Raw genomic sequence first — 16,444 nt, 5'->3', positions numbered from 1 at the left:
ATGTTTTGGACTAACTGGAGATCATGGAGGGAGCTTCAGCTTAGTGTGTAAGCTCTTCACAATGCTCAAAGCAAGAGTAGATTAAAGCAAATCAGACTTAATTTTGAGTGAAAGAAAGAAAAGTGTGAACAGCTTGTTTCACTTCTTATTGTCTTATCTGGTTTATTTATAAGTTATTTTAATTTGAACCCTTTTTACTTTTAGAGATGCTTTTACAGAAACTGACAATTCACTTTCGTTGTATAGATGCCTGTACAGCCACAATAAAGACAATTCTATTCAGATAAGAAGCCAGTGTCAGGTGATATTTCTGAAGCCTTAACAGGCTGCAGGGATGTGTGGGTTTTAGCAACATTTACAACTGAGTGTCATCTGGCTGACAGACAGCATGTATATATTATGATAACACAGAGACCCACACAGAGAGTCTAGGTTTATTCGTAGCACTACCAACATATATTACCTCAGCAGCTATTGAGTTGCTTTTCTTTGCTCTTCAAGCCTCCTTCCTGATATTGCATGACAGTTGGATATCTTGTTTGCTACTTTTCTTATGAATTACTAAGATGTTGATGCTGCACAGTGCATGTCAGTTCTCAAAGATGAAAGGCGGAAGTATTTTATTGCAGCCTATAAACTACATCAGATGCAGACTCGGAGAACTATAATACTGTAGGTCTAGTCCACCCAATTAAATGATTAAAAACAAACCAGGTTGATGTTCAAGAACATGAAGACCAAATTTATAGATAAGCTTTCCATTTAGCTCTTAACTCGACCATATATCTGGCTGAGTGTGTTGACTTGTAGATGATGTCTGCTTCTGCAGCCCAGTCTGAGTAGTTGCTTCATTTATCTGACTTTTCCTAATGAGAAGTCAGATGAACAACAAACCAAATAAAAAAGAAGAAAACAAAATTTTTTCTAGGAGCTATATATGAGTAACTGATGCAAAAATGAACATACAAAAGGACTCAAGCATCTAATGTATGTGTGCCATTCTGCTTTAAGAGTGTGTTTATGTGGGCGTTTAATCGTGCATCCATGTTCTCGAGAGGTGATAAACTGGCAAAGCATAATTTGTGTATGTCTGACAAGATGGAGCTGCAGATAAGCTACTTTGCTTTTCCTGCCAAATGGTAGAAAGGAATTTAGTTATTTTAGATCAAGGATGATAACGATGCTATAAGGCAGGCATGTCAAACTGGTCCAGCAAAGGGCCGTGTGGCTGCAGGTTTTTGTTCCAGCCAGCCAAGAGCACACAGTTTGACCAATCAGCTGTCTGAAGACTGAGATCAGTTGATTGAATCAGTCAAATCTGGTGTGCTGCTGCTTGGTTGGAACAAAAACCTGCAGCCACACGGCCCTTTGCTGGACCAGTTTGACATATGTGCTATAAGGGGAGTACTGGGCGAGATAACAAAGATTATTCAAGAAGAAAATGAGAGACAGGAACTGTGGGAAGAGAGAAGAAAAGAGACAAATCACCTTGGTTTACTTAACCAACAAACTTTACATTATAGCTCCTGACTCTGGACCTCTATGTGTTTTATTCTTCAGGTAATAATTATTTCATCAACACTGAGCCAGAATGCAGCTTTCAGTCCTGTAATGAGTCACTTTTTTGCCACCTGGGATAACATTACTGTCAGATCTGAGAAAGCTCACAGGAACCTGCTGCACACACACACTCTCACACACATATAAAGTACATTAATATCTCTCACTGAATCACTGTAGCGGCCTAAAGGCTTGAAAGTAAGCAGCTGGGAAAATCTTAGTGAGCAAAGCAATAATTCACAGCTGTTTCCTGGAGATTAAAGAAGATGGGCTGTTATTTTATTTCTTTATTGTCGTCAGCCAATACCACAAAGAAACCAAGCTCAAATAAATTTAACTTGCTTTATGTCTGTTAAGTTAAGGCTCAGTATAGGTTATACTTCACTGTTATTGGCCTGTCGTGGCTTTGATCTTTAACCGTGCTCTTACACTAGTTGCTGGATTATTCTGCTCAGAGGCACACCAAAGACATCAGATAGAACTTCTGGATCTGCTGGATAGAAAGTATAATTATGGTAAACATATTGAGCGATAGCTCTAAATTAAAGATAAAAACAGAACATGTGGCAGTGATAACATTTTAGGTGAAACAGTGTGTCACATGTATGTCTGCAATGTCCCTATAGGTCCCCAGTACATTACACGTTTTGAATGTGAAGTGTTCATTACTAAGGAACTGATCAAACCTCAGCACACTGCTTCTCATCTCACACAAACACATAACTACCCATTTTAGCTTCCCGCCGCCACATGGGTGCAGTGGTTGAAATAGAGAAACACTTTTTTTTTTTTTTGAGAAAGAAGGTTTTGTAAAACTGAAAGCATTCAAGCTCACCTGCAGTCAAACGTCCATAGCTGCTCCCTAAAATGATTCATCTTATCAATGTTTTTTTTTTTTTTGTTAAAGGGGCAAAAAGTAAAATTCTTTCACTGCAAGGTTTGCTGTAATCTATATAGTAACAAAAAACTGCCTGTAGACCAAAACAAAGTGTGTCATAAGCCACATCTCTCTCTATGTCTTCCCCCCAGTTTGTAGAACATGTTGAAGTAACTTATAATGTTTATGTTGTTTCTGTCCAGGAGAAGAGCTAGCTCTGAGTCAAAGTGTAGCCTCTTTAGCTCTTTGTTCTTCTTTGGAAATACAAGTCCAGTCAGTGGTGTAGTCTACGTGATACGCAGGTATACGCCGTATACCCACTAGAAAAGGTGACAAATTTCCGTATAACCACAAAATAATGCTAAAAGATTCGTATCAACATGTTTCGTGACATAACTTTCACTTTCCCGATCATAAATTAGCCACGAAGCCGGCCCGTTTAGACCATGAGGAATTCTGTCAAAAGTGACGTTGAGCCGCCGCAGAGAGAAAGCAGCTTGACCGTCTGTCCTGATCCTGACCTGCGGTCCTTAACAGCTGGTGGCTGGTTGCTAGACAACCGCGAATTAAAGAGTGGCGGATGAGAGGAAGAAGATGCAGCAGCAGCAGAAAAAGAAGGGGAATAAGATGTTTTGGGCGGTACGCGTTGTTAGTGGAGAGGGAACGCAGAGAAAAAACATGAAAAGAAAACAAAGTCAAATCACACTGTTTCAGTGTGTCAGTGAGCGTGTTGCTACTGGTGCTGTTTCCACTGTCGATTCGGGGGACACTGCAGTTACACATACGGGCGGGGAGGAGAGCCTGACCCTGTCGTCCAACCTGGGCCGCGTTTTCAGAAAGCAGGTTGAGTTGGTCAACCCAGAGTTGCACTTTAAACTTAGTTTGTTTAACCTGCTTTCTGAAACGGGGCCCCGGTGAGTCTCTCTCTCTCTCTTTCTCTGTGTGTGCGCGTGCTCGTAGATGAGACTTCGACCTGGCCGGTCTTGTGGAGTCTGGTAGGGGAATTTAAAAACAGGCATCTTTGGTTAGAGAGGATAAATGGAAAGTTAAGTAAATGTTGGACATTTAAAGCTGGTGGAAACTATTTAAATGTACAAAGTTAACGCTATATTTGCATGTTATTATGGTTAAATAAAAATTAAGACAATTCATAGTCATCTTAAATGTCCATTAATAAGGACACCTTGTACACCATCAAATAAATTACTTATGTGTGTTACATGAGTGCCATTTTTCAAGCTATTCCAAGAGAGGAATGTTTGCCTCTATATTTTTTCATGAATTTTTATTTATTGAAGATTTGTCTTGTTCTCTCAGTGGCTGTTCACTGGTTAGTTAAAGTGCAGCTGTTAATCAATTCACATCAAACTTTATTTATTAAGCATTTTTCTTGCCAAAGGCAACATAAAGTGCTTTACACGATGATAAAAATGTATGCATATTAAAGTAAAACAAGCCTTCACACACTAAATGACATAGCAAATTAAGAACACACCCATCATTGTGTCTCTCACAGTCACACAGACATCCACATATATGCACAAACAGAGCCGTCCCCCTTCCCTACATTATACACAAACAAGAACTCCACAGTTTCTGTTTATTAGTACAAAAGTAATAAAAGTAATAAACATCTGGCTTGACGCTGCTGTGGGGAAACAATATCTTGGGGATCCGATCACACCGAGAGCCAGCCCACCCATTTCCAAAGAGACCACCACAGCAACCACCCAGATCAGGGCAGCCCAGAGTCCACATCACAGCTGTTGGACTGCAGTGCAGGACCCCCAGCCACTGGGACAAGGGCGATCACCACGGCAACAACCCCACTCCAAGCAGGCAAAGCTCCTGGGGTGAAGGATACCCATGAGGAAACGAATGGCTGTTATACATCTTGTGTTGTTTACATTTAGATAACACATAACCAGTCTTTCATGATCTCAGTTATGTGTGGATCAGAGTATACCCACTAGAATAAACTAGACTACACCACTGAGTCCAGTGTTAATCCAGGTTATGTTCCTTTCTTTGTCCGATGACTTTTTCACCAAAGACCATAGGTTTTAAGAGGTAATGTTGGATCCTGGTTGAACCTGATTGATCCTGGTGAACATTTTGTTCCGCTCTCTGCCATTTCGCTTTGAAAATTTGAGCTGCCATTGCTCGCTTGGCCCAGCCTGTTATAGGGAGGGAGGGAGGGCCTAGGGCTTTGAGACGAGAGAGGCGGCAGTGATTCATATGAACGTTCATGAACATGCGGCCAGATCGGCTGGTAAACACATGGCTGGAGATCAACACAAAGAGATGGTGTGTGACATCATGCTATGAAACTAAAAAAATTTATTAAAAGAAGTCTTATGGGAAGCAGAATCTGCACACACAAAATGTGACTACACAGTTTCAATTTCTATCTCCATTTTTAAGCATTTTTAACACTTTAATAGGATTTACGGTAGTTGTACTTTGTTCTAGGGATTTGACAGGTTGTACAGATACTTTCAGAAACACATACAAGGGTACAAAAATCAGGAGGTGCAAAAATAACACCAACGCACCTGGAACAATGATTGTGATGTTGGCACACCATCATTTGCACAGAGGAGAATGGCAGCCATAAAGCAAAACATAAGAATGTGGGACAATAGGAAGCAGCTATTATAAACATCTAAAAATGTCTTTTAATTTTATGTCTTGCATTCAAGAACATCCTCTATAAACATGTTGAGTTTATTTTTTTAACTCAAATGCTCTCCACAAGGATTTAACTGGATATTAATAGCATTCAAATTAAAGATCTTTTTCCAAATAAACATCAGACTTATGGTACTTGATCATACTTCTTAGTTGGACAAATTTAATATTGGCTCAGTATCTGTGGGGCGTTTTTGTAACATAAACAATACAAGCCTTATCCTTTCTATTACTGTAGTGATTCTATTTATATAAATTGCTGGAGAGACTGTTAAACGCTCTCTATGTGGATTCTGTAATGTCCCTGAAGTATAATTTTTCTCTTTCCTGCTGTACAGGAGATGTTGTTCACAATGTTTATGTAGACAAAACCACAACTAAATTAAGATAAAAATGAAAATGTAGGAGAAACACATGAAGTCATCATCTGTACAGTCTGTTTACCCTCTTTTTCTCCCTGTTTACCTCATCTTGTGGTGTTTTTGCAGTCATTAGTGCTAAGCTGCATTTGAAGTCCAATTGTGTCATTGATACCATAATAAAGTGTTAATAGCAGTAAGTTACCACTCCACAGATATTACAACTCCATCTTTCAGCCTCTGAGCACATGGTGCAGCCTCTTCTCCAGCAGCTTCTCCTTCACAAATGATAGATTTTTTTTCCTCTTTTGAGCTAAACTGTCTGACTAAATAAGGTTTAAGAGATTCAGTGTAGCTATGTACCGGTTACAAAATACTGTGCAGTCCTACCACCTTATATGACATACCTCCTCCCAGTCAAGTGCGTGATAAAATCCAGGCTAATGACAGAGCAGCATAGCAAAGCTCAGGGGATTAGCGAACATAAACAGTGCCTGCCAGCACCTATGAAAGCTCGAATTGCAGCAAAGTTTTGTGGGTACAAAGTAGAAAAGTCATGCTTCACCTTGATGAGTCTGTTTAGAGAAATCATTGAAACATTAAACAGTACTGTGATAGGCGGTGATAAGAGGGCCGTAATGATGTCCAGCACTTCTCACAAGATTTTATGTGTGATAGAAGCGAACTGGGAATGTTTCTAACAAGGAAATCAACTAATTTACATCTTTTGCATGTTTTTCTTCAGTTTATCTCTGTTTCATCGCTATCTGTGATTTGTTCTGGAGCCTCATTTCCTCCTTTCTGTTTGTAGCATTTCTTATGGTGCATACAGTACTCACATCATCTGCTGTGAGGGGTCACTTTAGTGTTAGACTGATGTGTCTTAATATTTCCTGATCGTGATCATCAATCTTGAAAATTTTTTATCTTTGTGACTCTGCCAAGTCTTTTTTTTCCTGGGCTACAGTAATTATTTTTTTTCTGCTTCTCAAGTGTGTCTGTGAAACTATTCTCCCCCCCCTCTCTTCTTTTACATGTTGTACTTGTTTATTTCCCTTATTGGGCTTAATTAGGCCAGTTTATAGTGTGGTCTTGCTTCAGATTACAGTGTTTGTAAAACAATTGCTCTCGTCCCTGAACTAAGCGTGGTTGCATTACATCACTGAGTGTCATAAGTCAGCCCTGACACAAGAAAATAGTGTTTCTTGTTTTGTTGCTAATCCTGACTTTTACAGGGTCACTCAACTGCTGAAACAAATAGGTTTTGCAGTTTATTCGCCAATTAGTTTTGGCAAAGATTATGGTTTTGATAAAGGTTAGAGTAAAGGATGTTTTGTGTTCTCATACAACAGAAAGAGTGTGTTTGGTTTGTAGTGTTGACTTCCAAGCCTTGACAGGCTACTTTGGACACTGCTCCTTTCTTGCTTGTTTATTCCAAATCTAAATTCAGTTGGCGCGAATGTGACAGAGTGAGTTATGACTGTGACAAGTCCTATTTATCCTCAAGAGAAAACTCTGAAAGGCTTCTCTAGTTATGTGCCATATATGCTTTTTTTGTATGCTGACACAACCCACTGGTTGGCATTGCCTGCCAACATCCAACATTGGACTGGATCTATGAGTTGTTGGGAGCTAAACTGATTGTGGTTAAACTGTATTTGCCTCAATTTTAATACTCAAGCAAGTTTAGCATAATGATACTGAAGTCATTCAAATAATTTGGAATTAAAAAATACATATCCTGTTAGTATCCTTGTACGTCTTGTCACTTCCCATCCTGCAACTGCACCTAACTTCTTGAAGTGAGGTATGTACAGCTTGAAGTGAAAACATCTGTGTGGGCGCAGCAACCATCAAACTATCACTGCTACTTGTGACCATCACACAAGCATAGCAGTTAAATGTCAAGACACCACCATACTGTTGTAAAATATAAAGCTAACACAGAAACCCTTGTGAACAAGTACTATACCTTAAAATGTAAATACAGCTCTTGAGTCTGTCTATGAGCAGTGGATGTCTCAATTTATACTCGCAAATGACTACCAAACACTAAAAACTGCCATCAGCTGAGGACTTTGACTCCAGGTATGCTAACTTTAATGTTAGTTAAATACACTTGCCTTATCTAATCAGTGCAGTGTTTTTGTCTGCTTCTATTTACATACAAGTAAATAAACATGCCATTAATACATTACAGACGCAAAACAAGAATTTAGATTTTTGACTATTATATATATATATATATATAAATTAGTGCTGGGCACGTTAACGCGTTAATCGCACGTTAACGCAACGCTTAATTAACGCCATTAATTTTTTTAGATCGCGCGTTATTTTTTTTCTATTTTTAATTTTTTTTTTTATTTTTTTATTTATTTTTTTGCTGGCCGCTGGCTTTGATGACAGAAACATGGCATCCATGTCTCTCTTCCCTACTGCAGCGGTGCGTCTGACGTGATCGGGAGAGAGCGGGTTTATTAAAATAAAGAGATGTTTTTTGTCTGGAACAGGAAGAAGAAAAAAAGAACCGACGTTTCTCTTTGTCAAAATACATGCAGATCGACAGAACGTCGTAATTTTTGGACGGGAAACATTTTTATTATTATTATTTAAAATAAATGCGGGTTTAATTTATGCAAGACAGCAAAGGTAAGATATGCTTTCTAACTTTTACTAACGTGAAGCATAAATCTGGTCTTCTTCTGCCTCTGGTTCGGTGAATCTTGGTCATATCGAGATGAAACTTCCAGCTGTGGAATCTGTGAGATGTGAGCTTTCAGTCGAGGAGCCGTTTGTTCGTGTTCATGCCGTGGGGTGGACAACGGAGACATCATTTGTGTTTACATATTTTTCAGAGTTTTTGTAGCTGCTCTTTAAATAATTTGTTGTCTTAACTGTGTTTGCTGGTGATAGAAATGGTTTTACTGAGCTGGTAGCTGAGATTCTGGACTTTCTGTGGATACCACACATGTTTATGTTTACATCTACAGACCTGACGTTATACTCGGAAACGAGATGTTAACCCCTTAACTCCCGGTAGCGGAGGCTGAAAATAAAAGTTCAGAGAATTTATATGCCAGAAATCTGGATAATAAAACACTGAAGGTGCATGGATGGAAGTTATTGTGCATATTGTGAATATTTCTCTCTCCTCACCATCTAGAAGCTATGAGATTCTAATCCTTCTTTCTGTCTGTTCACCTGATTCTGATATTCACCACATATTGTTCCTTCTGTGTTTAGAAGGAAGCAGCTTCACAGCTTTAAATTCATCCTGCTGACTTTTTACCTTTTAGTTAGTAAATCCTGAACATTTCATCCTTCTTTCTCATAAATATTTGATTTTATAAATATATATGAAGAAATATTTTATCTGAAAATTGCTGCTAAACCTGTTTATGTGTTTAGTGCAGGGGTCTGCAACCTTTCCAATCCAAAGAGCCATTTTTCCCTCAGCCAGCTAAATAAAACTACTTTAGAGACGCAAATGTTACGAGACTTTTAAAAAAGGCAAGTTAATATATATTTTTAATGAAGAGCCACCATAGGATATTTGTTATTTTTGAAGAACCACATTTTTATTTCCATTTTTAAGGTTTTAAAATAAAGAAAAACATAAAACCTTTATAAAAAAAAGAGGATAGACAGACTTTCTGACTTTCTGCTAAGGAATGTAGATATTTCTGGAAAATGATGTAAAAGAAAGGAAAAAAAAGTCCATGGATTCCAACCTAATGACAAGAAAGATAGATTTAAAAAAAATATGTTAGCCACGTATTTAGAGGCATTGTGGAAGGTCCAGAGAGACACTTGCAGCTTCAGAGTCGCAGGTTGAAGACCCCTGATGTAGTGTTTGTAAACCAAAACTTACTGCATTTTCTTTTTATAGCTGTAGGCCTTTTTTTAAAGGAAAGAGACATTTTGCGCGTAACAATGCGATTAAATTTTTAATCGCGATTATTTGCAAGACATGCTGCGATTAATCGCGATTAAAAATTTAATCGTTGCCCAGCAATAATATATATATATATATATATATATATATATATATATATATATATATATATACATATATATACATACGGCATGATGAGCCCTGTACATCCGTCATTTCTCTGTTATGGCGGTGGGGTGTAAAGAGGCAAGATGGAAAAGATAAACCAGCTGGCTTTATGGATGAACTTGAGAATAAACACAACATTAATGGAGCAACCCATGGACGTCGCCCTCGTGGAGAATGAGGGTGTTTTAACATTCACTCCTTTCCTGGTGAGAGGGTTCCACATGTGCGCTTTCCCCATATTATATTAATTTTTCTTTAACGTATCCTGCGTTTTACACAAATGTGTCTGCTCTAGTGTTGTCTCTGTTTGTGCAGCAGCTGCTTCTTCCCTCTCCTCTCATATTGTTCCGTTGTTTATGGTCCAGCTGAGAAGGAGGAAACTAGTGGTTCATGGTTCACATCAGCACATATTTACCTCAAAGTATTGTTTTTGACAGGACCTTCTCGAACACAGCTGGTGGTAGTGGGTTTTACTTCAGCTATGCAGGGGCGGGTCTAGAAAAGATCTGTTGGGGGGCCAGACAGGGCCACTGACTAGAAAAAGAAGGGCACAAATGAGACCTTTTTTTTTAAGGTCTAGATTTTATGAAATATGGAACTGATTAATACAACTAAAGTGATCATCTAATGTAAAAAAATTGAAGAAAAACTTGTGAAATAAACAGCTGTTGATCTATTTTATCAACAGTTGTTTACTTTGGGAGATGCTGCTGTAGGACTTTTATCTCTGCTGCACAAACACAGCCAGATCATCAGTTTTATCAGAGTTTCTTCATCAACGTTGGCTGTTTAACTTCAGTCTTCACATCTGGTGGTTTTATAACAGAAATTATCACCATGGAGACAGTTGGTGAAAGGATGATAAATGAATTCTGAATTGTGATCAAGGACATGGTAGAGATGATTTAGAACAGCATATAGAAGTACATTACATGCTGCATTTACTGACCATTGGATATCTGACCCGTTTACCCAAGGGAAGGTCAGTTAACAGTAAATATGTGTAAGCATTGGCTCGTTCTGTTGATACAGTAAAAATGGGCAAACTCTAGGCATAATCTTGAATGGTGATTAATCATGACTAATTAATTTGAAAACTGTCATTAATCTGATTAAACATTTTAATAATTTGACAACCCTAATATATTAGGGCTGTTGGACCACAGACAAACCATATATATATATATATATATACATATATATATGTACTGTATAGAGAGACAGAGAGAGAGAGAGAGGCTTTAATACAGAACAAACTCCTCAAAGTGATATTGGCAAGTCTAGGTAGAGTCAAAAAAAAAAGTTAAATGCTGTTCATGTTTCAAGTGTATACAGTGTTCTTCCTGCCAAGCCGAGACCACAAACAGCATCTCCCCTCTGTTTTTCTGCTGTTTGCTGAAACTGGCCGCGTTGTTTAGCTTTAATCATATTTTGTCATTTTGGTGATGAAGAGCAGCACAGTCTTGGTTTACTTTACCCCCCCCCCCCCCCAGGAGGAAACTAACAGAATTGTGCATATATAAATAAAGCTTTAGAAACTGTAGTTCAATACAACTAAGCCATCTGCGTCCTGATTAAACAGCCCGATTTATGACAGAATGGAGTATTTCCAAAAAGACTGAAGTGTTAAGATGAGCTCAAAATTCACATCAGTCACTAAAAAGCTACAGACTGAAAACTTTGAGTGCTGAGTTTTGCATGTAAACATGAAAGCACTTTTACTTATGTTGTATGTTTAATTGTAAAATATAAATATCTTCTTTCTACACCTTTCTACATATCCAGAACTTTGTATTTCTCCAGCAGATTAATTTTTGCAGTGTGTACTTGATTTACATCTACAAGCTGGAATTTGTGAATATTTGTTTTCTCAGTGTATTTTATTTATTTATTATTTTATTTTATGTAGGAAAGGATTAAAAGCAATTGGGTATGACTCAGCAAAAACAGACTTTCAGCAGGTTTTCTGCTCAGCAGAAACATGGAGACCATTGAGTAAAACATCACTGAGGTCTTTTAGCAGGAGAAATCATGACCAGTATGAGGATTTCTACATGTAACTCACAGAGAACTTATTCATTTACTGTGCTTCTGTGCATCAGTGTGCTTCATATTAAGATTAGCACAGATTATGAGCCAAAACCAATCAAACTCAGTTTCGCATTTAAGTTTATCTGCTGTGATAATCTTGTTTTGAACAAGTTGAGCCACAAAAACAGCAGAAAAATGTAGGATGATGAACATGATGATCAAAGGCTCCCTGCAGGATAGCTGTTGCTTCATCGCAAACGTAGTTTCTCGGTCCAACACTTCTGATGAAAGAGTAGCATCCCATCAGCACCAAATACTTCCCACACACATGCTCATGTAGAACACAGAAAAGCTTTGTACATTCACTCACACACAATACAGGTACATCTCCACTGTTACACAATGGTTTGTCATTGTTAACCACCCACATTCATCAGATTTGACCTCTGAACAGGAAATGTTTGTTAAAACACGTAAATAACCAGCACACAAAGGAGGCTTGGTGTGTCCATCTGCTGGGTTATTGATGCTGTTCGTGTATCCTCACGTCATAGATGGATCACATTCCAAACTGCAGTCCCACATTGTGAAGGGGTCAGTGACAAACAGCTTGAGCAGTTCAGAGGTTAACCACATCGGAGATAGTGAATGAGAACCTGTGCTTCGTTTGTGTTTGAACTTACCTCTACGCTCATATCTTACAGTTCCTGTCATCTTATAATAGATGGCAGAATGGAATCCTGCTATATTAATAATTTAGAAATGCACTGGTGGACAGCAAAGATAACCAGCAGCTGTACTGAAGACTATGAAATATCTGAAACACACATGTATGACTATTTTTTTAATAGTCATGCATAATAATCAGCTGACACACTGATCAATTTATACGAACATGCTGCTGTTGCTTACTTGTTTTTTTAAGGAGTTTCAGATTTTGTCCTGATAATTTTGAACTCATTTGTAATAATTTTGTGTCACTTTGTAATTATCTGTCTTTCCAACAGCAAATTTAGCAGTCACCCTCTGGACTTATTTATGTCATTGGATCCTGGACTTGGACCTGGGATCTAATGTGTGACCCTGATTTATTCTTTGACCAGATTATGATGTTGACTGACATATGACAAATTGCATGTTGATAATGAACATTATAATATGCTCACCAAGATATTGCTTTCCAGTTATGCACACCTTGTTGCAAAAAGAGAACACATTTACGCAAATTAAATCATAACCAGACATTTTCTCTCAACCAAAGCATTTACCTAAACCTAACATCATATTCCTTGATTCAAACCCTGGATACTGGTGTGAGAGCTGTGCTCTCTCAACCTCGTGGTCACTGAACTGCTGTTTGTAAATGTGTGTCTCTTAGTTCATTTTTTTAAATAAATTCTAATCACACAGGCTGAGAAAACCCAGTAGCAGCATTTAAGCATGGATTTTCAAATTAAACAAAAGCGCTGGAATGCTTGTATTAAATATTTGATGATTTGGAGTGTGGTAATGTAGGACAGGAAGAGGTCTGTCAGGATGAATTTCTGGAGTCACAGTGACCTAAATGTAACTTTACCATGAAAGACATTATGCAGATCCTGTATCCAATACCTCTCTCAAAGCATCTTTGACATGTGTTGGCTGTATGCCTGATCACTCCATATGCAGTTGGCAGGATGTTCTATGGGAATTTTGTTTTTTAAAGACTTAATGGGAAACACTGAAAATAACATACACTTGTACTGAAGAGTGGGTAAATGGTTAGAAGGAACCATCTTCTACTCATTAACTGGCCATGCCTTCCTTATCTTGCTGATGCTTCCAGGGGTTTTAAAATATCCCAGCTGACACAGGAAGAACCTGTTCCTCATTTTGTGATCTGACAAACTTTCCCACTGCTTATTGCTATTGTCTCTCTCCCATGCTGTCTTTTTTTTCTTGATGTATCCTCATTTTAATTGGCAGAGGTAGTTGGCTGTCCCTCCATCTAGTTCTGCCGGATGTTTTATCCCATTAAAGGTTTTTCTTCTCCCCATTGTCAGCAAGTGTTTGCCCAAAGGGAATTGTTAAGTTTTTCTCCACGCAAAGTGCCCTGAGAAAACTTTTATTGTGAAATAAATTTATTTGAATTTAATTTATGTTATTTCAAATAGACAAACCATTTGAAGCTTCTGGGTTAGCATGCCATAAAGATCAGTTTAGTCAAGCAGAATGTGATGATGTCCTGTCTTTACTGCTGCTTCCTACCTGTAAAGCATGTTGCAGCATGGTGCATTATCTCCTCTGAACTCTGCTTCACCTTATTATCAGATAGTAGAGCTCTTTCTCAGCTCTGTTCTGCTCAATTTAGCATCTGCAGCCCTGATGTTTGAGCATGAATGCTGTGCCTTGGCTAATTTAGTCGAAGTATGGGAAGCAGAAAGACTTCATGGCCTATAGCTTGACAACAGTTGTGCTGCACTTTTGCTTTAAGGGTTTTCAGTTTGATTAATATCTCTGGTTTATTTTTTCAGAAACGGTGAACCACTTTCCTGGCATTTAAAAAATGCACACAACCCTCATGAGTGGGAAATAAAGTCATCTTAAGATGGATTATGCAGGAGGGTTTTTGCCTTAAGTCTTACTAGTTCCTCTCATTTTTAAAGCTGAATGATGCATAGCTGTTCAGGGACACTTTCTGAGCAGAAAGGCTGTTGTGTTTTCCAGTAGGCTTGTTTTTAGTCTTTGCTTGTCCCCTCTGCCCCACATTCATACACACATACTCTCCTTTTGTAATAATATTTGCTAGACAGTGTACTCAAATTAAAGGTAAGTACTCTCTAACAAACAACAACAATTGTTAGTGCCCATTGTATTAAGCCATCCAACGTGCACTTGAACAGAACGGTTTTTATGTTGACATTCAGGGCATTTGCGTCATTCACTTCTGATTTTAAGTTTATTATTTTATACAAAAATAAATAAATGGTCATGCAGGCATCATTCAAACAAGCAGCTGTTTATCCTTTCAATAAAAGCAGACAAAAAAGAAAAAAGTAAGAAAGATTTGGTCCTACTAAATTGTTTTGGTATAAAATAACCTAAGGAAAGGCTCAAACAACTCACAAGGTCAAAACTGGCATTGCCTCTGCAAGTCTCAGTTGTCATTACAATCAATCAGATGTGCAACAATAGCAAAGCTCCAGGTTATTTCTTGGAACAGAGTTAGTTGGGCTAAACAACATGTGCATCAATGAGCCATTTATGATCTGAAAACAAAATGGACTGACAGCGCTAAGGGGGAGATCACAGTTGTAGAGGCTCAAGTGGGCGATTATAGCAGCAAAATGCATACGTTTTAATTAGCCTCATAATTCATTGCCCATTAGTTCCATCTCAGCTCTCACCAAATGGTCACTGTGGTTCTCATAGTCCTACAGAGAAGGCACCAAAGACCTAGTCTAGATCACAAACATGCATGTCTTCCCAAATGATCTTGCTTTAACTTTGCATTTTTAAGCCTTGCAAGGCTGACTTGTGTTTGTGGACATTAGTGTCTGATAGTTTAAGTACAAGAGTGGAAGACAGAGCATGGAGAAGGAAAATCCCTGGAAAACTGTAATACATGGCATATGTCATAAGACAGGAAGTTATTGGCATATATTCAGCTTCCTAATGACCTGGAAAAGATGCTGAATTTTTTTAAATGAAAGCCAACATTTTTGCTTGTTTTAAATGCATAATGTTGCTGTAAAAATCAGTCTAGTAGTGGATGAAACTGGTTTAAGACCACAACATGTCTGATGGCATTAAATGTGTTATATTGAGTACCGTTATCTTAGGTGGACCAGTCCTGACCCGGCCAGACAAGAGTAGTTATGTCCAGGACCCCTCGGGCACCTACTGCAATCAGTCAGTCTGTACTGCTGCTAATGCTAAGTGCATCCAGTGGTTATTACACTGAACAGGCCATTTAGAAAAGCATGGCTCTTTGGTTTAGATATAATCAAGTCCACTTCCAGTAGACCTGTGTAGTGTATGTAGGGAGGGTATTTAAGTTGTGACTGGAACCTCCTAGCCTCTGTTGTGCCAACGATTTCAAGGCTTTCTTCACACCATCAGTTAGAAGTCTTTCTGGGCCACAAATATCACGTACTGTTCATCTTTCATGACACATTGTGTCTTATCTCTTGAACAAATACCCACCCCATGTAACAAAACACAGCAATACAACTCCATCCTCCTACCAGCCACAAGACTGGAACAGAATGGAATTTGAAACGTTTTAGCCAAAAATGTTTCCATGGTCAAGGTGTTTTTTGCAGAAACGTTTCAGATTTCGTTCCGTTCTCCAGCTTCAGACAAATGTGTCGGGAGTTTTGCAGCAATCAGTACGCAGGTGAGTGACCTCTGGCACACACTGACACATGCTGAACCAAACACTGATTGGTTGTAACATGAAAGTGCAGCCAACTGTGAGTCAGTAAGTGAGTGCGGCTCTTTTGAGCTGCAACCACCTCGCTGATGGAAGAAACAGCATTTCCTGGGAGCTTTTGGCATTGTGCTTGATTTTCTGGTTCTAGCTAGTCCCACTGCATCATTCGGGTGCACATTGCCTCAAACTACAGCTTTACCTTGAGAAAATGAAGATATAAATGGGACTGGTCACACTCACTGGGTGTCCTTTCTTCTATAAACTACTAACCTGTTTTGGATACAAGTAAAACACGCCAACAACTGTCCTTATTTGACTTTTAGTGCTCTTTATTTCCTGACCTTCTAAATTTGGGATAATTGCATTTAGACAGTGACGACCCAGCCTTTTCCTGTTTTGCTCATCTGGTTAAGTATGGCCAAGCTGAGCTGTGTTAATGTGTTTGC

The 16,444-nt window shown here is 38.5% G+C and overlaps 1 protein-coding gene across 3 annotated transcripts in view; it reads left to right on the top strand.

Moving 5' to 3' along the window:
- The window catches only part of gcgra (glucagon receptor a), a 48,709-nt gene that overhangs the window by 15,275 nt on the left and 16,990 nt on the right, over window positions 1-16,444 (top strand). Inside the window, exon 1 of one of the 3 annotated variants that reach the window (XM_042005617.1) lies at window positions 15,915-15,962. The exons of the other annotated variants lie outside the window; for them this stretch is intronic. The gene's annotated coding sequence lies outside the window, so the exon portion shown is untranslated. Of the gene's footprint in view, window positions 1-15,914; window positions 15,963-16,444 lie in introns of those variants that run through there. 3 annotated transcript variants of the gene reach the window in all.

Source organism: Melanotaenia boesemani, chromosome 2 (genome assembly GCF_017639745.1).
Source record: "Melanotaenia boesemani isolate fMelBoe1 chromosome 2, fMelBoe1.pri, whole genome shotgun sequence".
NCBI classification, from domain to species: Eukaryota; Metazoa; Chordata; class Actinopteri; order Atheriniformes; family Melanotaeniidae; genus Melanotaenia; species Melanotaenia boesemani.
Note: the sequence above shows the minus strand (reverse complement) of the source record. Positions and strands in the feature narration are given on the sequence as shown.